The sequence below is a fragment of the Cyprinodon tularosa genome, unplaced genomic scaffold (assembly GCF_016077235.1).
Source record: "Cyprinodon tularosa strain WSP-4 unplaced genomic scaffold, ASM1607723v1 ctg642, whole genome shotgun sequence".
Lineage (NCBI taxonomy): Eukaryota > Metazoa > Chordata > Actinopteri > Cyprinodontiformes > Cyprinodontidae > Cyprinodon > Cyprinodon tularosa.
Genome location: NW_024039388.1, coordinates 332,501 through 355,797, shown reverse-complemented (window position 1 = coordinate 355,797; position 23,297 = coordinate 332,501). Strand labels below are relative to the sequence as shown.

General features: G+C 39.6%; 1 protein-coding gene and 1 long non-coding RNA gene across 4 annotated transcripts in view; one reads left to right on the top strand and one right to left on the bottom strand.

Moving 5' to 3' along the window:
* Nucleotides 1-23,297, top strand: part of furina (furin (paired basic amino acid cleaving enzyme) a) — a 91,766-nt gene that overhangs the window by 11,012 nt on the left and 57,457 nt on the right. The gene's annotated exons all lie outside the window — the stretch shown is intronic.
* Nucleotides 6,547-8,639, bottom strand: LOC119798959. The gene is made up of 3 exons (XR_005282793.1): nucleotides 8,470-8,639; nucleotides 8,249-8,385; nucleotides 6,547-7,161 (listed from the first exon to the last, which is right to left on the bottom strand). It is a non-coding gene; the product is annotated as an uncharacterized LOC119798959 (long non-coding RNA).

The window sequence follows — 23,297 nt, the reverse complement described above, 5'->3', positions numbered from 1 at the left end:
TCCATGACTTGTGAGCTTATGTGTCACCGCTATTACCTCATCAAAAGAGCCCCCACAGAGTATCCATATTCAACATAGGAGTAACTACTCATTATCAGGAGAATTGCATATAGATGATATTCCCTGTATAAAATACAGAGCAGAATAAGAATGAAATGAGCAACAAAGCTGAAATAAAGTGTCAGGCTTAATCTGGTTACGCTGATCCCATAAAGTAAAGAGGAGGTTTATATTCACCCCAATTTGACAGCGAAGCAGTATGCTAATTGTCAACTGTGCATTAAAAGAATGATTAAAGTTGTCACCTTGAGCGTTGTAAAACTGATGTGCATTTCCTCTGTTTATATTGGCCAAACAATTATACAATGATAAATTGATTGATTATGAGAGCGATTGCTTGATGCACTCTGGTACAGAAGATTTACCTTTCAGGGGGTTGGAACGATACCAGCGTGTCAGTAAACGATTTGAAACAGAAGCATCTGCTCCGTTTGGACGGCTGCTTAGACCTCGGCCTGGTATTGAAGAATGCTCTCTGTTCGTTAATTTTGAAAGGTGAGCTTTATTATCACCAGTGATGGCCTCAATAAAGATCCTCTGATGCTCCGCACTGCCTGGACGGCAAAGCATTTCTGCTCATTGATTGGAATGAAGCCATTAGTTCAGAGATGGGAACAAACAAATCTGTTACGACTTCCTGACCTATGGCTGATTGGAAAGGAAGGTTGAAGTGTGTGAAGGACTGTGGCCTATCTGAGCTGCGGTGTATCTTTGTCTCCTCTGGGTTGTGTGAGAGTCCTGGAGCTGGACAGCGGAGTTAGATCAAAGATCTAGCCTAGGTAAGACTCTTTTTGTTCAACTGTTACTGAACACATGGATTATTTATCTCTAATTCGAGATGCTTTCAGGTGTGGCTGATTCACATACATTTAATTAAAGGGCATTTTCAATTGCTGTGAACAGAGTTCATATTTCAAAACGCCATTAGCGTGGTTAGCACGGCTGGCGTTACTAAAACACTGGGTGTGTATTAATCAAAGATTGTAAACCTTATTTTTCAAAAGCTGCGAAGATTTACAAGTATAAAAGGCCTACAAGTGTAAAATGGTGTTAGCCTTCCTGTTATCTGTTAAAAGTCTGGCTCTCTTTCAAAACCTGCATGTCTAAGTGCTTTGAAAGCTGTTTTTTTAAATGGCCTCTTACATCTATGCCTTTTCTGGCTTAATTTCTGGACATGTCACCCACACTGCGTGTGGCTAACTTTGAGGCTTCTCTAAGTTACAGCATCCTTTATGAGTGCAATCTGGTCGTGCTTAATGGGGTGTAATTACTGATTAGTAAACATTAGTTATTTTTGGGGGGTTCCCACCTGCTGGTTCAATTAGAGATCAGCACTAATTTCTGTCCTTGCATATGGAAGCTACAGAAGTGAATTTTTACTGTTTTATTTTGGTAAGCCTGATGCTAATAACCTCTAACAGAAGGACTCCCTGTCTACTGTTGCATGGCCTGTTTGATCCAACTGAACAAAGTTTTGGCAATTTATAACTTGCAGTTTTAACTTCTGGGGATTTTGTCTTGTGGTTGAAAATTTGTTTTCAAACAAAGATTTGTGTTTTGAAAAATGCATAGTCAAGAGTTTATGGTGAAAGTTCGTGCTGCTTTCGAAGTTGTCTATAGGATGGTCCTCACTTCAGCTTTTCTATTTCAATATCTAGTATTTGCTAAATATAAAAAAAAATCCAGAGCAAATGCATAGCTAAATGTTAATGTAAGAAAATAATATAATATTTGAGAAAGATTGGAACCATTAACTTTTAATTCCTCTGTAGAGCCAAATGACTGAGAGGATTATTAATTATGTCCAACATGTTTTTATAGTTTAAATATGTTTTAAAAAAAAAAACAAAAAAAAAAACAGCAAGAAAAAAGTATATTTTATTGTTTTAATGAATTTACTACTACTTTCCTCTGAAGTTTCTCTTGCCTGATAGAATGAATCCATCTTTATCATTAATACGGCATTTAAGGTCAAAATACATTCTAACTCCATTTTGTTTTTCTGTCACTGCTAATCAATAGAGCTGAGCTGGCTGCTGTTAGTAGGTTGTTTGACGATGTGGAAACTCTGAAGCACTGTTGACTGATGGTGCAATGAGGCACCACCTTAATCCTGACAGTTAGTGCACTTCTGGGTCAGAATCCTCCATAATAACCTGCCATTCTCTAACTTGGTTTGTCACTCATTTTTTCCTTCAGTCCAACTTCAATGTAGTTGATCTTAAAGAGCAAAACAAATAAAAAATCAGAATGAATGATGGGATATACTTAAAATACCAGGTGTTTTAATGGTAAACAATCAAAATCATCAAGTAATAGACTAAGCTTCCACTTCAGAGTGCTACTTAAAACCCAGGGAATAATTACAACTAAGTTGAAGTCATACAATTAAGAAACAGCTGACTCACACTGCAGTAAAGCAGCTTTAACAACCATCCTGCATCTGCTGATGGTTATTTTGCATTTTATAGGCCTCCTTTTTCTTGCCCACATCATCAGACTTGCGCAGCAGTTAAAGCAGACCTGAAATCGTTGCGCTATTCCTGGTCCGATTGCGCTCCCATTAGGGAGGTATTTAAATAAACAGTGAAATGGGATTTGAAGGAAGCTGTTACTGGTAAGATGGAGGTCAGTAATGAGGACTGACACGAGTGAATGGACGCCGAGAACCATTAGGTGCCAGATCTTCAGTGTGGATGGGATCAAATGCCAAAAGATCAAAAAGGATGACTTAAAAATGAATAAACTGGAGGCAGCGCCACAACAAAAAGATCTGCTTTTTCATTTGAACGGCTTGGCTGCTGCTGAAGCTGCTCCTGTTTCTCTTTGTGGGTTACATGCCTACGCTGAAACATTGTTTTTTTTTTTTGTGGCCTCAGGATTTCAGCTTCGTTCTCATCTTGTTTGTGGCACATCAGAGTTTTACTGAAGATGAATGCTTAAATCTGAAACTCTTTTGAGCTCATGTTGAGTGATTAACTGGCCGTTCAGCACAAACTCAGAATGCTGTACCATGCTGTTTATAATGATTGTAATGTGGGAGTGCCGTTCAGTAAGTGACAGAAGCCTCATTTTCCAAGAAACATCTTTTTCTATTGCTTCCTTCTTCCTCCTATCCTCAACCATATCAGAGCTTTACTTCTGCCCTCATATAACATTTTAAAAATGCACCTTATGGATGTAAGGACGTTTCTGTGAAGGATCCTCGGAGTCTTGAGCTATACTGCTAAGAGATGCCCAAGGACTCCTGAGGCAGAGGACCACAGACTCAATACATTTTGTAGGTGGTACATTGTTGCCAGAGTTTCAAATAATAGGTTTTATTTTGATCAGAGTTAACCCTAAAGATATGTATGCACCAAACCTGAGTTTTGCAGCTGTGGTGAAGAGTATCCATATAGAACCACATTTTCTTTTCTTTTATTTGAGAGACACTTTTTATTTATTTATTCATTTTATTTTTTTACACTTTTGCCCTCAGCTGATGTCATTTTCTCAAGGTGATGTCACAATAACCAGGAAGCCAACACCAACAAATCGGATGTAGTAACCTAGTTTAAACCTTAGGAGGGCGCCAAACAGACAGTTTTAGACACTAAAGCATGATTACAATATATTTTGCATATATTTTTCTCCTTTAAGTAAAATAAAAATATTTTTGGGATGGGTCTATTCTTTAAGAAAGCATTCTGTGGGTTTTCAGAATGAAAAGGAAAAGGCTGATTTCACTCGAGTTTGCGTTTGATTTTGACGTTTCTTTTTCTTATTTAAAAGCAGCCTTTTCTGTGTTCACTTCAAACTTAGCAGCACTTCTCTAAAGCCTGTAGCTTCCCTTCAGTTGAACATGGACTTCAGACGCTGGCAGCAGATAATAAACTGTATTCATACAGCAATCTATTTAAAAAGTTGCTTCTTACTCCAGGGCTTTGCCTGTAAGGGAGGATTGTGTTTGGGACACTGTGCCCTCACTGTACCCCATGCCACCATGTTGGACCAGTTCTGCTAACAAATGTGCTCATTTCCTCCTTCCTTCTCAAGGAAGCATTTTTTTTTTTATAACAATCATTAATATTCTGTGACACGACATTAAAGAACTGAGCAGAAGGGGCAAACACAGTGCAAGTTCTGATAAAGTAGATGAGATCTGTGGGATCTGTAAGTCATGACACAGCAGCACACTTAAGGGCAGCCTTCTTCAGAACTTTCCTTTTATCTATACCCTCCATTCTCCAAGCTAAAAAAGAGACGTCACAACTTTTAATCTTTACTCTCTGCACAACTGATACTTTCCTTTAATTTTAACAGCTTGTTCAAAGTGCACCCCTTTCCCTTTGGGGCTGTTGCAATCTACCCCACTAACTAATTTATACAGACACAATCCATCATTTACTGTATTTACATGCAGAAAAAAAGTGGGAAGCCTTCTGTGCAGATTTCCACTCTGCCTCTTATTGACACTGTCAGCTGTGTATCAGGGTTTCATGTAGATGTCGCTCTAATTTAGGAGGAATTTTGGTGCAATCTGAAGTATTTCCATCTGTGTGAGGCTGAAAGTCAGATATTCATACCAGCGCAGCTTGGAGACCCACAAGCATTCAGCAGTGGTGGGGGAAAAAAAGCAGCGTTTACTTCATCTCTGATTGTTGATAGTGACTCCTACAGTAATATAATATTAGATTAGACACAATGAATGCAATTTTAGATATGAAACTCTTATCTGAAGATTACTACAGCTTTGCTCATAAACAATATAAAGGATTAGGAGCTGCATCAATGCATGTTTTTATTCAGTTATACAAAGTGTTTTCCTGTATCTGAGTGTTGGCTCTGATTTTGCTTAAAGGAGCAAAAACAAATTTCCAAAATTTGTTTGCTGCAATGTTGCATTATATTTTTATTTAGAAATCAATCCATCTCCACCCAGCTTACAGTGTTGTAAGATGTTCTTATATGAATTTAGACATGTCTAATCTTTGTTAGTTGAGGCTTATTGCTCTAATCGCTGATTTGGGAAATGCTAATGCAGCCCAGACGGAGCTGGCATCGTTTACTTCTGTGAAGATGTTGGTCACAGAGATGGAAAAATGGCCCAAGCAGGACAGAGAGTCCAAGCTTACAGGAAACGTATGTTTATGATTAGATTACGCATGATTTATCTGCATTAGCATGGACAGTGGCCGACCTCGGTCATTTTTAAACGCATCTGTGTCTGTCCGATAAATGAAACTAGAACAACCCGTGTTTATTTTCATTTAATTAAGCAGAGAAGTCAAAACAGCAGTGTGGGCAGCTTTTCACTGTGTCAGTTGGTGAACGTCTGTTTCTGTATCCCTGAAACCCCTGGCAGTGTTTGATATGATTAGAAAAGTTGGACCATTGAGTTCAATGTTGGACGTTTTAATATTTCATGTTGGGGGACCCAGCGAGTGCCTTACTCACGTAGGCTAATGGTCCTTGACGAAGCGATCTGGGCTTCAGCTTCAGAACTCAGAACATTTGCTGCATTTCTCTTTTTTTCTCTCTCTGCTGCTCTCTTGTCAGAAACTCTGTGACTGAAAATTCATTCTCACTGTGCTTTCAAACTCTTCCTTTGTTGTCTGTCGATCTTTCTCACTTTCTTTCTTTTTTTCATTCTGAATGCTTCTGATTAAATGATTTAAAAGTAGCCAGGGCTTCTCTGCAGCTTCGTAACCCTGTTTTCTGTCGGCTTGTGAAGTCTTTCAAGAATTCATCATTTTAGTCTCACATTTGACCTTACCATACATTAATATTAACTTATCAATCTCATGAGCCCGATGAAGATTTGCTATTTGCTGTAAAAGTCGTTTTAACAAGATTTGATGATGATGGAAGAAGAAGCAGCCCGCTGAGCGCTGATTGGAGCTGCTCCGCATGACTTGTACCATCCTACGCGGGTGGGTCCTGTTTTGTGATCACTATAACTAAACACAGCCTCTTTTTAAGACACAGGACCCCAGCAGCTTCATTAACAGCTCACAATCGAGTCTACACCTCCTTGCAATTTCCTCCATGCCGTCTCTCCTAATGACGCAGGAACGTTTGAGCCCACTCTGTAGCGGAGCGTGAAATAAACCCTTAAATCCTCACAAAAACAGAGGAAATCACCGTTACCTTCACGATCTGGATTCGATCGTGCCGTTGAGTCGACTTATAAGATGCAGGGCTGTAAAAGACAATTCAGCAAGGAGTTATGCTGGAAAATAAATTTTTAGACGGTTTTAGCTTTGTCAATAGGGTGGGACTATAATTATATCTATAAAACAAGTGTGTATGCGCTAATGTAAACTTATAAAGAGATGTAAACTGCAGAGGGACAGCCCATTTAATAAATGTGGCCGGATCATATAAAATTGCCGCTAAGCAAAAACATCCCTAAATCATCCTGAAGGTGATAAATGCCTCGCTATCGCGCATTAAAAAACAGGGCTCTGGGCAGGCAGGTTTCCTGTAGATGATCCTATCCAGCTGCCGTCAAAGCATCACTCACCCTATTCATCATAGATACGATATGACCTCCCCCTCCCTGAAGGCCTCTCCAGGGCCCTCAAGTCAAACACACTAACCCTTACAGATTGCCGCTCCTAAATATTTCAATTCGTTTAAGCATGTTTTGTAAGATGGTTTGCTCTTTGCAATATCTTCATTAATCTTTAACACACCGGGCTGTGCTGTGACTCTGTCCTACTTGAGATGGGGGGGGGGCGTGCTCCAGAACGCAGTTAGCATAGCATGTCCCGTAGAGATGTTGCCGCTTTGAAGTTGGGTAATGAATGCTGCTGAATCCGAGTTGCTGTCAAAGTTGTTGGGTTTGGCCCCTTGTTGGGAACAGACAACTGTTTTTATCCAGGGAGGAGGGGGATTGTTACAATGCTGGGCTAGTTTATTAGTGACAGAATGGTGCGAATACCCTCCAGTTTATAGCGTCTCCTCTTGGTACTTGCTGCCTTCAATGAGTGAGCATCCTTTTATCCGCTGCTGTGGTTCTCTTTTTCATCAACCCCCCCAGTTCTCACTTTATCTCAGTGCAGCTGCTCCTCTTTGGAAGTTAATGAACTTCACAGTTGACTCATCTCCTTCCGTCTGTTAAAGAAAAGGACAAACTTTACGGCTGATGGCTCCAAAATAAACCCTTAATCCATGATTATCCAAATAATAGAGAACTGTTGTTGCAGTGGAAGTGACGCCAGGAGGAAACTGTTTGGGGGGGGGGTCTCTAGATATATTGATTCATAGGGAAAAGCATTTCCTGTATTAATGAAATAGTGGTAGAAAAATAATTCATTGCAGCACTTATAATAGGAATTTTTTTCCCCATGGAATGTTTAATTTCCAAACCCCTTTCAGCAGGTCAAACACTGAAAAATACATACATTTTCCCTAATCATAACATGCATTGAAATTGGGAGTCCCCCTCTTTATCTTTTTTCCAAATGCATCAACCTACTGCACGAGCTTTGCAGTCGTTGAAAAAAAACCTGCTGCACGTTTTTATGTTTTATGTGTTGCACTTGCTAGAAAGCAAAAGTTAAAATCAGCAGCACAGAGACCTCTAAGAAAAGTGGACAATCTGTATCTGGCTGGAAAAAAAAATCCTGGTCAAATTCAGCTCTGCAGAGAATAAGAGGGAATTTGTTTGCTGCAGTTTCTACAGCGAGCAACAAATTGCTACTGGTCTGCTCATAAATTTGCATGAGCTCATCTCAGACCAGGGTGATCTTGTAGCACTCCAGATGTTGATGCTAAGGGTTACAAATCACTTCTCTCTTTTTTTAGGCAGCAAAGCTACATTTGTTTTTCCAACCAAATCAATAAAACATTTTTTTTTTTTTTTGAGAAATGCACAAATTGCTTTTTACACCTAAAGGGATGATGGATGCAGCTACATCTGGCTGAACTGCTTTAATGTCTTTAGAGCTGCAAGACGCATCGCATCTGAATCCTCAGAATTTCTAAAAATATATATTTATATATATCAATATGATATAGAAGATTAATTATGTGTTTAAATAAATCCCACAGATGATGGAAGAGAGTGTTGTTATTCTCTAAAGGACTCAAATAACAGGAATATGTCTGTAGAGACAAAAAAAACAACAGAAAACTAAAACTCCAAAGAAGTAGATGAAAAGAAGAATAGCAGGATGGTCAGTGGGAGGTAATCTCTCACCCGTAGCAAAGCAGTGAACCACCCATATTGCCAGGGGTCCTGGGAACTGCAGCAGCACCACTCACTTGTTTTTCTGCTCTCCCACAGCGGAGTGATGGGGGCTGGGATGGAGCCCAACCACACGCAGGTCACAGAGCCTATAACAAGAGCCAGATGTGCAGGAGAGACATGAAAACTCTTGGACAGGAATCCTTTACCTTTTTAAATTTGAGCCCACTCACATGTGTGCACATGCTCCCCCCTTCAGTTGGGAGATTAAGTATTTGAAGAATGTTAGGACAGTAATGGAAAAAGCAGTTTTGTTTGATTTCTTCTGTTCTTTTTTCCTCCATTTTTCTGTTTCTGTTTTTGACAGCTCTTAGATGACATGATTAGCAGATTTAATCAAAAGAAAAAAACGAGAACTCTGGCTGGTTGAGGGAAAAAAATGCTCGCTATTTGAAGCCCCTGGAGTTTTAAAGTGTTTGAAGGAGGCAGATTCATATGATTCCTATTTACTATAAATGTTGGTTGGTGGGGTGGGTTGACACACCCCTTTAAGGAAGGAAATTACTTCATGGCGCCGTTAAACAAAGATCTCGTCCAACTGTTAAAAGATAAGGCTGTTGAAGGCCCAGGTGTGAACATATTTGCGACTAAAAATCTACATTCTTGTGAAATGATTTCATGAAAGCTTCTTTATAAAGCCTACATCTGTCTTGTCCCTTCAGCTGAATTAGTGAAGCAGCTGGGAGCTCATTTAAAGGGATCTTACATCGATCTGTCTGTAAAAGTTGTTGGTTTTTGGCTCACATTTCATGTCACGGAGCAGGCGACCAGAACAGGGTGCTCTGCTGTGTCAGACTGCCGTGTCCTTTATTAACACAGGCCTCTCTCCCTCATGTTTGTTGATGTGGCACACATGCAAGCTGACCCAGCGTGGCAAAACCTGAAAAGCGTAAAGACCTACAGATAAGGGCTTTTTTTTTTTTTTTTTCAACAATGAAAACAAGGAGGTAAACTTTAAAAAGCTTTTAAGGAGCCTAATGGAGGCAGGAATGTGCCATAGGGGTGGAGCTTTATTTATTTTTTCATTTTCAGCAGGGGCCGGGTCCAATTGTAACAGTTTGAGCTGTTTGGACGTGCCACGGTGTAACTGAGACGCAGGTATTAGGTTTCAGATCAGATATTGTTTCTGTCAGTTTCACACAGCTGCTGGTTTCTGTCTTCATAAACACAAGGAGGAAGAAGCTAGTTAATATTTGATCTTCCTGCCGTGCTTCTATAAACACAGCAAATAAAAACACACTTTTTTTTTCTTTTTCTTTAGACGTTTAAGTCTTTTGTTGGTGCCGTGTTACCTGTTCAGTGTTCAGTCACTGTCACTACATGCCACTTATTTAACTTGTCAAAACAAGAAAAAAAGGTTGTTTCTTTTTGAATTTCTTTCCCCACCCCCTACCCCACACAAACACACAGGTTTGTGTTTATATCCACATTAAGACTTTCCATTTACTGCTTTCATGTCTAGCCGTGACTTTAACCAAACCATAACTATGACCAGTAGATTCTTGACCCTAAACTTAACCTAAAGTGAATTACCACCATATTTCTAAACAGACTCCCTAATATTAAAACCTGGGGATCCAAGGTGTTAGGACCAGGCTTTGGTCCTCACAAGGTCTGCTGGTCCTCAGAAGGTTAGTAAATAAACCAAAACGGCCCTAAATTGAGAACATAAACAAGTAGACACACACACAGTACTCCATTCTGAGTTTGTGCGTGTTTGCTGTTTGAGCATTTCCAGTAACTCACCAGTTCCTTGCCAACTTGGCAGAAATGTTGTGTAAATGTGCTGGAGATAAAATGTATTTTTCCCCATATCTCCAGGAAATGCACTGTTTATATTTCCAAATAGTCATTTCATCTGCTTTATTGAAGCAACAGGATCTTTGTCTCTCTTCGCTTTCAATCCAAACCTCTTTACAGTTGGCTCGCTCCGGCCCAAAAGATGAGTGACCCCAGATCCAAAGGCGTGCTGCTCCTTTCTAGATCTGCCATCTGCTTTGTAAAGGAAGTGAAGTTTATCAGATGTGTGTAGAGCATTGGTTGTTTTTACGGGTGTTGAAGGGTTCATGAATATTTTATTGCTGATGTAAGCTTTGCATCAGTGAGTTACGGGCCTTCCGCAGCCCCTCACCTCATCACATGTTTGTGAAATTGAATCCCTGGATGCCTGCTATCTGCTTTATTATCTATGATGGTTATGCTGACTGAAGCCATGCTGACTAAATTGAATGCTTCATGCATTTGCTTTTTTTTTTTACTCTGGGAGTGTGCTGCTCTGTTGTTGAATCCCTAATAATAGTTTTATTTAAATATAAGCGTCTTGGCTGCTAGTTGCAATGCCAGAGGCCTTTTTTTATCTTATTCAAACCTTAAAGCATATCATTTTATGTTCATATTTCATACAGTTTATAAACTATAATAAATACTGAGGCGAATAGATAAATCAGTCACATTCTCTAGCAAACAAAGCTTTTTGAAAGTAATGAACAAACTGTGTAAAATGAGATCCAAGCATGAGACTGTCTAGGAAAAGGCTCAAACTGATTTTCTTCAGATATTAGTCGGCAGAGGAGCAGCAAACATCAATGGATACTCCAAGTCTTTACATGAGCGTATACATATTTTTGCAATAGCTGTGGTCGCGTGGGCTTTGGGTAATAATTGTCTGAACAATGTGTGTAGGTACGTGTAAAGGCCAATTTATACTTCTGACACATAGCCTCTGCAACTGTGACCATGCCCCCCGCGCAGAGGCTCTGCAACCGTCGTTGTTCACCTCAAAACAATCCTGACTACACGTGGGACGGTCGCAAACCCGCGCAGACCTCAAGCGGAAGTGGGCAGACAAAAATCAGCTGTGATTGGTCCTTGGTATTCCTTTCAGGCTGTCTGTGTGGTCATCCTTCATCCATGTGTTGAAATGCCTCCTGGGTGAGGGAGCCCAGATATCATTCAAATTGTTCGTTATTTAATAAAAAAATTTGTTAATTTGAAGATAATTTAAATGTGTAATAGACTGAGACCAAACTTTTACAAATATACAATATTTAACTGTGAAACCCCATGAAGAAGATTTTTTTAATGCATTTTTATCCTAGTTGACATGACTCAGATTTTTTTCCTTCGGAATTTCTAAAAGACTATACTTTAAAAAGAAAACACAGTTTTTTTAGATGTTTGAGCTGGTAAACAACTTTAAACTTTAATTTTCAAGTTTGGCATTTCATTGACATTGCAAATGACATTCTGTTTGCAAACTGTTTAAAAATGCCTTTATTATGTATTTTTCTTTTTTTTTTTTCTCTCCATCTGCCATACATGTTCAGTAATTCCTAATTGAACAGCGGTCTGGTTGAAAATTGGCCCAGTTCAATAAAAAACCTGCTTTGCAGAAACTAAATAGTGCTACTGTAATGATTTATTCTGTCAAATTTTTGACTTAATTTTGAAAAAGCTCAGTTATAAAGGAAGGTTTTCTACTGCTGCCAGTTTAAAGTTCTTAGCATTTTTTTTTCTCATTTGAACTGATTTTCCAAGAAGTTAACAGTTTAAAGATAAAAAAGAAGTATTTTTATTCATTATTTGCAGCTAAGGAGTTGATAATAATTCCAATTGAAATTACATTGTTTTTCTACCCTGACCCTTAAAGATTCTTGCCAAAGCAAGTCGTTTCCCATTAAATTTGAACGCATAACCAAGAATGAAACATACCTTCCTGGTGGTTAGATTAAAGCTCCAGGAACATTTCCTTCCCCCCTCATATTTAATGCTCTTTGTCATTTGGTTACATTTTTGAAGACCCTGGTTTTGCTGCACTGCTTTATAACTGCAGCACAGGACTATCATTTTAATATAGAACAGCTTTTTTCTATCCTTGCTGATTTGAGAATGTGAATACGGCTCTGATGATGAAAGAATGTTAGGATTCCAGCTGTATTTATGGAAATATGCTGAAAACCAGCTGCTTGGTAAACAGAATTTGCTCAGGGAGAAGGGCCCATCTGCTGGGATCTGTTTCTCTGAAAGCCTGTTCAGTTTAGGGAACGCTTTCCCATTTTGTGGACAGGATACTCTGTGAGGGCCATAGTAGCTGAGCCTCGGCGGTTCCGTGTCTCTCCCAGGGCAGTATTCCAGGGGAATTCGCCTCTCGCTGCCTTCTTTCTGTGGATTTACTCCTGTTTGCAGGTTTCCTTGAATCCAGTGCTGCCGTCTCCTTCTCCAAACCTTTCAGATGTACAAAATACACTAGGAGAACTACAATTATGGTATATTTGAAATAACCGAGTCCAGAGCTGAGCTTTGGGGGAATTTTCCCAACAAGTGGGTTCAGTGTTTAGTCCACAGAAAACTGTCTGCCTCCCATTGCTTTCCAGACCTTTTATTATCTCTACATGGCACTAATCAGACTTGTTCGTTTATTTTGAGACTATTGAATTACTATTTACAGTAACCTCAGACACTGCTGTAACTTGTTTTTTTCCCCCTGTCGTCCCAATTACTCACTGAAAGGAAAATTACTGGAAACCTTTTACTGGTTCCTTGGACTGGTTGCAAGGAACTGAGACACAATTCTACTGAATGGTGCAATCAGTAGACACTTGAAAGTATACACCAATTATTCTAAAGAAAAATAAATCAAGTGTGGCATCAAAGCTCAGGGAGCAGCTCTATCACACTGATTAAAGGCCGTCAATAGAAGACAATGCCAGCAGTGTTAACAGCTCCAGGAAGCTGTTGTGGTCAGCTTTCCTGCTATTGTCTGAGCCGCCCTGCAGCCGTGTGGTTCCACCACCACAATCCAGCTTTAGTGACTTGCATTTGGACTGAGTTGGTCTTCTGCAAACCTCAGACTGGGCTAGACTCTGTAAAGAATGTCTCTGCCTTAGTAGTTTAAACTGAAATGCCACCAGAAGTCCAGCAGAGTCAGACAGAAGCGCCACACGCATATTTAACTCATTAGTAAGGTCAAGGTATTGTATCACTTGCCTCTAAAACCAACATGTGACATCTGATTACATAACCAGGCGACTACTTTTATGTTTTTTTTTTTTTTTATTGCACAGTAAAGTTATTGTTAGAAATCATTTTACTTTCTTTACCATCCTTATTAGACCAATCCAGTATTCTTGGTTTGAGTCAATCTAATCTTTTCTAGTTTGTTTAGCTTGTTTCTCTGTTTTTAATTTGACTCAAATGTAGTCATGAATTGAATTTGTATTAACTATTTTTTTATACAAAGGATTTCAGTTCATTTGATTAGTAGTGTAATTGGAATTGTTGGAAAAAAGATACACAAAATTTAACCAGACTTCATTAAAAAGCCATTAATTTAGGCGTAGTAAATGAACTGAATAAACCTGCAAAGTTGTTTTGACCGAAACCAATATTTGAATTGGAAAAACAATATTGCCCATAACATCTGTAGACCTGGGCAATCATCTTAATTGCTCAGCCCTGAGGTTTCCATGTATTTTATTCAACAATAAGACCTAAGACTTATTTATAGGCCCAGCCACTGGTTGAGTTTTTGTTTTAACTCATAAAAAATATTTATCTAAATCTTAAAATAAAATCCAACTTCAGTAAAATCAATCATTCCCAGGACATTAATGTAAGTAATAACATAAACATTGCTTTTGGAGTTGTTACAGAGGAGAGCAGGATTAGTGTATCATGACTTGCTGTTAACAAAGAGTCATTTCCGATGATCCGCCAAACACATGGGAGCAGGTAAAGCCCTAACAGGTGATGCAATATAACCCAAAAAAATGGTTACAAAACAGAAAATGAAAATAAGCTAAAAAAAAAAGAATTTGAGCAAGAATAACAATATTGATAGAGAATATATTGCTACCTTATAATACTGTTGGATTGTTTTATTTTACTCAAGTTTATCTCATACTCTTCAATGTTGAGCTGGAAATAAAAAGTGTGACATGTTTTGGCAAGTTTTGCCAGCTGTTGACTTTAGCCAGCTTTAGCTATAAGAACTGTCTGTATGCAACGTCGAAGATTAATGTATGTATATGATGTGTATGTAAATAATTTTATTGTCCCACAATGGGAAAATTTGTTGTCTGCATTTTATCCCATCCCCTTTGGGAGCAGTGGGCTGCCATTGTGCAGTGCCCAGGGAGCAGTCAGGGGTTGGGGTTTTGCTCTGGAACCAAGAGTGAAGGCTGTGGGGATCGAATCAGGTACTGGCAACCTTCTTAGAGCACAAGCACACTGCTCTACCCACTAGGCCAACACTCCTCCCACACAGATATGTGACAGTTTGTTTAAATATGGGAGAATCTATTGTATCATCTCATAAGAACACAATATTTTAAGGTGTAAAAATCCTCTTTTGGTTGATTAAAGTTAAGAGTCTTGCTGGAATTGATGAGACATCACTAAAATTAATGAGCTCACACAAATGAGGGTTTGGTACATGATTGAGGCTTAACAGGTGCTGTAGCTAGAGAGTGATGAAGCTGTCAGTCTGTCTGCTTGAACACCCCTGCAGTGTCTGGAGTTACAGCACCACAGGTGAATGCAGCTGAGTGGGTGAGCAGTTCCCATCCCTCCATTCACACTGAGCCCTGATGGCACTCTCACTAGCACACCTGGTCCCTCCCCACCTCCCCTCTGAGTCTTTTGTGGACAACTTTTATGCTGATGAAATCAGCAGCCGGTTAGGACGCAGTGTGTCTGTTTCTGCCTCAACTTTAAGATGATTGAGCTCATTTATTCTGTGATTCTTCCCTTTTTCTACCACCTGGCTGACTCAGTGCTCACCAGCTTTTTTTGTTTTTTTTTGTTTTGTTGCAACCATTGCAGACCAGATGGATAATTACATGTTTACAAAGGTATAGGTCACCTGCAACAGCCTGGGGCATCGACAGTGGCAGCCTTGTGTGTGTGAGGGTGTTCGACTTGTTACAGTTGAGCCCCTCCTTCATGCACGACGCCTAGAACACGCGTTTACATTCTGCGCCTTCAGTATCAGATGTGTTCACTGAAGGGTTCAAAGATGGGAAAGCGACACAGCTGCATGAGCTACAGGAGAGTCAAGCTTTTGATTTTGATTTGCTATTCAGTTATGCGTTTGTCTGAGGTCTATCAACGCCGTGTCAAACACTCCTCTGGGGAAAAGTAAAGGATCTGCAGTGTGAACTGATGCTGCTGTAATGTCAATACTACTATGTAGACGTTGTGGCTGTGTGGGCTTTCGCCCGCTCGCTCCCTCTCCTGCTGTAAGCTCATACAGAGAAGGAGGCAAGGGTGAAAAATGGCTTTGAATATGTGTGCAGAGACGATGCTTCATTAGGGAGCCAGCCGGGGAATACAGCAGCTTCTTTCAGCCGTCCAGTGGAGAGCTGTGGCCTAAATGAAAGGTTAATGGTTACAGGATCTTAAAGCTGCAGTTTAGGGTGCCAGTGGTGGGAAAAAAGCAGATGGAAACAATCTACAAAGCTAAGTTTCTTTATTTTAACATATTAGTTGAGGAATTGAGCCTCTCCCAAGCCCATAAACACGCAGGCGATGAGGTAAATGTGATAAAGTGACTCGTTTTAGTGTTGCCACCTTTTGCTTGCAGTCTGTGAAGCCATTTGGATGTTGAAGTTAACCAACAGAGCATAAATAGGATGCTTATAATTGCTTCACGTAATTTATCTTGTATGCACAACCCTCTAAACCCACTGGCGCTGTGTAACTTAAATAGTGTCGCTGTTTGGCTTTTCTCCTTTGTTTTCTGTGCTCTGTGTTGCATAGAAGATTTGGAGCTGTGCACTGCTTAATAACTTACCCTTCTCAGGAACAAGTGCGTGATGGATACCATTCCTAGATCAGACTGAACGCAGCTTTATTTGACAAGGAGCTGAAATAAAGGCAGCCATGTGATATCATTTTAATGTTCCATGACAAGGCATTGACTGCTTTCCATTGGCATAATGTAGCCGAGGTGCAGGTTGTTTTCTGCACTTCGCTGTCTGCTATGAATAAATCAGCCAAGTGGCTGCATGCAACATTTTTCCCCTCTATTGCTGAGTTATTTGGCTGAAGGACCCGATTTGTTTATTTGCTGAGGGAATACAGATTATGGGTAATTTTATTCATTGCCAGTCACTCACTAAACCTAACTTAGAAAGTTAACTCAGCAAAGGATGCATATGATTTTTATGTCCCTTTCCAAAGCTCCTTTAAAAAAAAAAAAAAAACTTAATGATCCAAGTTTTCAGACTTCCTTGCAGCATTCTATAATTTCACTTCCAGTCATTTTCCACAGAAATTCACAGCTTTCCTATTAGTAGTTATTTTCTAATCAACACATATCAACATTAGCCAAGCATCAAATGCATATTTTGGTGACTGGATTTAAACTATATATTTTTTACTACTCTGTGCACCCAGAATTAGAAACAAATATGGACTTTGCAACATTTATCACTACTTTCCAGCTCTATTGTTTGCTTTTCTACCTCTTATGTTTTTATTTGCTTTTATTTTACTGTTTAATGTGTGTAAAGCACTTTGAATAAGCTTACCTTCGCTCAATTTTAATCTACTTATCAGATGCCATCAGAGCAGCACTTTCATATAGATCTGTCAATTTTCACAACTAAGGGTTACTGTGTGGTGGCCAGGATTTATTGAAACCCAGTCCTAGCCCAGTATCAGATTCCCACATATTTATAATTTTGAATCAAAACATTATATTGCAGTATTTACCCAAAAACAAACTACAGCAAAGACTGTTTTATGATATGTCATTAATTCAATTTAAAACATCATAAAACAATTGATCCTCTCAAAATTATTAAAACAGTAAATAGAAGTAGGTGGAAATTATCTGTTTTCCTGGACATTACCTATCCTATTGTATTATTGTTTTGTTTACTTTCTTACTTTTGTATCTCCTAGTTTTCTTTCCTCCTTCCTCCCTTCCTGTCAGCCCTATTTTCCAACACAGAAGACCTTCTACCTTAAGAGTGGGGTGTCAAACATCCATTATGGCTACATTCACACTGCAGCCTGAAGTGACCTAAATCCGATTTTTTTTTTGCCCACATGCGACCCCTGATCTAAACTTTTCATGGCAGTCTGAACAACACAGATCCGATTTTTTTCAATTCGACCCAGGCCACTTGGCTATGTGGTCCTGAATCCGATACGAATCTGATCTTTTAAAATGCGACCTGTGTGTGAACAGCCAGGTCGGATTCATCCGACCTGAACATCATTAATACCCGACATAGGTCACCGCAGAAGCGGCAAGAAAAACAGCAACCATGGCAGATGATGATGCGGAGAGCAGTATTTATGTTTAAACAAATTGAAAAGAATGAGTTTTTATAGTTGGAAAAGACCGCTTGATGCGCGCCGGCACTACCATTCATGTTTACGCGCTGGCCTGTGACGTCATTGTGTCCTCTACTGCGTATGCGGGACACTTGCGTTGTACGACTGCAGTTCACACAGGAGATCACATACAAGTCGCATATATTTGGAAATATGAACGGCAACGCAAAAAAAATCGCATTTTGCAAAAAATCAGAATTGAGCATCAAGGCCTGCAGTGTGAACTTAGCCTATGAAACTTTGTTTGGTATCTTATTAAAAACACTTAAAAAAATTAGAAGGGGTATGATTGTTTTGTTTGTAATATACTGATAAATTAGGAGTCTCATCATTGCTTCAAAGGAAACTAAACGCTGATTTATACTGAGAAACCAGATCGTGTGATCGTGCGCGTGTGTCTCAGTTAACGCAGATATCCACTTCCACAGACACTCTGGTGCACCTCTCCAAAATTGTAGGTGACCGCAGACAGGAGGCCTCTGATTGGTCAAATCTACATCCGCTCTACACTATGCGTATTTCCTGTTCGGTACCTTGCCGGCTTGTTTTGTTTGTATGACCGCCATTGTCAAAAATGGCTGAAGATGGACCAATAAAATAAAAATATCTGTGTCCTACCTGCAACGAGCTCACTGCGACACACTGCTGCGGGAGTATAACCAGCCCTTAAGAAAGTGTTTTCCAGATCAGGTCTTTGGGCCACATATGTTTACCCTCCCAGCTTCATCTGTTACTCTGCACAATGAATCATGTTTGATTGATTGGGCAATGGAGCTAGCTGCTAATCTCTCATCTCTAATGTGGTTGTTTATTGAAGTTATAAAGCCACACCCAGTCTGAGATATTATGTTGAGTCCAGTGATATCAAATCTTCATTTTAGATTTAAAAACAGTGCAGAAATGCCTTATCTTATCCACTCGGCCTCAGTGGGCCGAACCTGTTCTGTGTGTAACAAGCTTGGCCCGTAATCTCTTTGAGATTTATCAAGGAAATGAACGTTTTTACTTACAGGATGTGCTCTGCTTTCCTTTAACAGATAAATAACGGAAATACTCCCAGACGTGGTCTCTGGCCGTTTCCCAGGTAGCGTTTAGTTGTGGAGCAGGTGATTTATGGGAAACTTCAGAACCAGAGCGCAGCTTATGAAATGTAGGGGGAAGAATCGCTGTTGCTGTACATTTATACACTGCTCCTGATGTTCAGTGGGGTGGAGGGGTCATACTGTACAGTTTTAGGAGTGACAGCTAACAGGGAAATGTTTGTCCTCATTTTTTTTAATTCTATTTTTGCCTGTCATTTTTTTTTTTTTAGAAAAGATTTTAGCAAGGGAAGACGGTGTGTGCGGTTTGAATTGTGTTTGACAGTGCCCATTATTGCATCAGATGGATGCTTTGGAGGGAGCAGCCGGAGGATTTTTGTCTAAATTAGCATCTTTGTGATAACATTATTGATGCGGCCTGAGCCTGTAGCGCTCCCCCAGACAAGAGTATGTCTCAACACCAAATTAATGACGGATGAGACTTCCAGCTGTTCGGACGGGAAAAAATGCTTTCACCATTTGTTTTTCTTAATCACTTAGATCTTCAGTCATGTTGTCATACCCAATCTTAATCAGCAGCTGATTGGTTGCTTTTTGAATCCCTCTGCAAAATTATGCCACTGTGGATTATTATATGTAATTCAGAACTGCTGCGTTGAAAGTAATGGAAGTCACATGTTTTAAAAAGAGTTGGACTGCTTACAGAAAACTACTGTTGTTGATCGTCATCTTGCACGATAATGACGGGACAGAGCGGTGCATGATCTGTTGGAGAAAGTGCTCCTTATTTTGCAATGGGAAGACTTCTTCTTGTCCCCCACAGGTCGCTTCCACTTTGCACTTTTTGGAGACCCTCATCATGTCGTATTTAATTAGAAGGCTGAAATCTAGGCTGCCTGTGGTGATGAGCTGAGGGCTGCAGCTAAAGTAGCTCGTCCTCCTTGGATGAAAAGGACAATGATGGAAATGTCCTGGGTGGTAAGTTCGTAGGAAATTAAGAGCGTGCAGCTTTCTAAAATGGCCCCAGCGGTCCATTACTGAGGTAAGAAGAACCAGTTTGGTATTTCTGTCCAGGAGCTGTGAACTCCGTCTTTGCTCTGAGATTAAAAAGGGGAGGTGGAATTAGACAGCAGAGTTAAATCTTATTAGCTCCTGTCCCGCTGGCAGCCACCTTTTGCACCTTCTTCATTATCCGTGTGTGTCTGCGTGTTCGTTATGTGAAGAAGTAAGCAGCAGAGAAAGGTAGATGGATAAATGGCTGCAGATTATTAATGGCATTGCATGTGGTATGACGTGATTGCCACATGTTTCTGTTCATTTCAACATTACAGACAAAAGATTTTATGTGCCAGCTGTGACTCTGTATCTGTTACATCTATTAGTACTTTTATTTTTATGTAAAGGAAAAACAGAAATCATATAATCACAGAAATTGAAGTGCAGTAAATCAATTCGTGGCTCCGCTTGTATTTTCTGACTCACCACTGTATTAATATCACTCCTCATGCTTATTCATCAGCGCACATTCGGTCCAAGTGCAGATTTTACACAGCGTGCTTTCATGTCTTTTTAAATAACAGTGTTTGTGCCAGCACTCATGGCAGGAGGTATTTGGGGATGTGAAGCAAAAATACTTTAGCTGTAATGCAGAAGGGATTTCTTGGTAAATCTCCTGTTGTTTTCATCATGGTTCTGTTTTATTCAGTGGCTGAGGGATTGGATTGTAACGCGTGTTCAAAATATGTCACTATTTAGGCTCTCGATCGTCTCCTTTCCCATTGTGGGTCATGGCAAACGTAAAATGACAAATGAGCTTATGAAGTAAATCCCATTTTTCATGACTGGTTTACATACCTCTTCATTTCTGCCTTTCAGTGTCTAACCTCTTGTTGCTGGGTTTGATAACCAAAACTGTCCCTTTATGGGAGAGATGAAAGGCACAAAAACACTGCCAACCTAAAAGAACACAGATCCTGGTTTCACATTTTCCCTCAAAAAAGGCTCATTGCCAGTTTACTAAAAGCCTCTGAGCAGATGTCCGTTTGATGCCGCTGGTCTTTGTGCTAAAACAGGAATCAGAATATTATTTCTTGTGCCAAAAAGTTTTTTTTTCCTCCAGCTTTGGAGATGGGATAAAAATAAAAAATGGCAACCAACCAGAGTTGGAGGAGCTCTATAGCTCTTCAGTTTCTCCATTATTTTAGATATAATCTATTTTTCATTCTGAATAACATACTTGACAGTTTTGCTGTATCTTTCATATTTCTGATTAGATTTAGTCTAACCTCTCAGTGTCAGAAGTAATCAGTGTGTGCTCTCAAAGCGATGAAAAATATCTCCCTCCTGATAAAAACCTGCTTCCTCCCTGTTCCTTTTCTAGTTTGCTCCATCCCCACTGATTTGTCTCTGCTTGCCAGGCTTCACCCTTACCCCCCCTTTCACCACACATTCAGTCTTTCTGGGTACCCAGCAATGTGGACCACTAATGAGGATGAGCTCATCAGGGCATCTGCATGAGAGAGCGGAACATATTTACAGAGATTATTATTCAGCTGTAAGTAGGACTCCAAAGGAACAACCTTTTATTTCCAGCCTAGTGAACACAAAAAGCTTCCTGCTTCCGGGTGTCAGACACATTTGCAGAAATTATGATGAGTTTCTAGCTGCGGGATTTTTTTGGAAAAGCAGTGATAACTTGATTTGGATAAAAAAGGACCATTTGCCTCATTTAAATACAAAGTACCCTGTGATGTAGGCCACATAGAACTTTGTTTTTCAGACATTTTGTTGCATGAAGTGTGTTTTATGCCTCAAACTGTATGACGGAACAAAATACATGCGGACTGTAGAGAATTACAGGTTTTCTGGTTAAATAAATCTGCTTTTTCTACTCTGCTCCTTTGCCACTTTCACTGGAAAAGCTGATTTTTATTAAATACATTAGTCTAATTCTTGTGAAACACATCCTGGTAACATTATTATGACAGCAGATGCATTTTATACGGCAGCTACTATTTAACAGATAAATCTGGCCATTTTGGAGGGCAGTACGTTGATCAGAGGGAAACGAAAACCTCTGCTCTTATCTGTAGGTTTGTCAGAGTAGTCTCAACATCAACTTGATTATATAGCTTTGCAGTTAAATTAGGGTTATTATTCATATTGGTTACTGTCTTGATTCCATCAAGTCATCGACTTGCAGCGTTCACTCCTCCCGTGTGCCCTCATATCAAGCATGCATATAGCAGTAACTGAAAGAAAAGTGTCCTTTAAAAGGAAGAAACCTTCAGTAGAACGAGGTTCGGTGTTGCACGGCCGTCTGCCACTAACATAAATGTGTGCATAACTTGGAGCCTGACGAAGAATTAAAAGGTTTACAGCTGCAACTAAGCTGCTAGACAGTTTGATGAGATTAAAAAAGATTCCATTGCTTGAGATCTTGGGGGTCAACAAGTAACCATCACATGTTAAGATGTTTTATCTGTAATATTTGAGCGCTGCTTAAACATTGATCGACTTCTTAGCAATTTTTCTGGATTAACTATGAAATTTAACCGCTGTTGTATTGAAAACTTTTTCAATCCAATGTTTTGTTAACTTTTAATGAACAGTAATTCAAGCAACAAGTATTTAAATTCAAACTTGTAATGTAATGTAAGCTAACAGTATGACTCTATTTGCCTGACTTCAGCCTTGGTTCTGCAGTATTTATTTGACAGCAGGAGAATAATGGAGACACAAGTTGTACAGCGCAGCAAAAATTACTGTTGCAGTGACCTGCACTGATATATTTTTAAGCTTAGATTGCTTTTATTTTGGACCATTTTCTCCTATCAGAATATCAAAGCTATGATATCGCCATGTAAGGATCTCTAGATCCTTAAAAGTTATAGTATTCTAACTCTTTCTAAAAGTCTAAGTGTACATTATTGTTGCATTTAGAAAATAAGAGTAATTTTAGTAATCCAAACCAAAACATGAATGGTTTGCTTCGATGTGTGCTGCATCCGCACTGCCAAATAAGCTATCTGAGCAGAAAAGATTAAAACAGAAAAGGCAATAGGCTTTGTTATTCTTATGCCAAACCAGTAAGTGATGAGGTAACGCTTCTACTAAAGTGATCACAGAAGAAGAAGAGCAGGGTTTAAACATTGACACAGTAGACAAAAAGCAAAGCATGTTTATGGCCCAGCGATGGAAGAGTAAAAGTTTGTGATGCAAAATTCACAATAAGTTGGCTTCTGAAATGCCACTGCAACTCTAAAATTTCCCCATTGTTATTGTTGGTATCGCTACGCTTCTTAAGATTAAGCGGGTCTTTGCTGGCTTGCATGTCCAAATATCTCAGTTTACGGCCGGTAATGGGGCGAGGGGTATCTAAATCCCATAAGTGATGGCTTCATGCTTCATACTCAGTTTCAAATATTGTCTGTTTCAGGATCCCCTATCTCACAGAGAAGTCTGTTAGATATACTAAAACCAGGCTCGGGGTGTGGAAGGGGGATTATGTCTGACATTGTGGGGATTTCTATTAATAATGTATTCAAACATCTGATTTTAATTGCATGTAGCCTATGCTATTAGAGTATTCATGACTCACTATGACTACTTCCTGT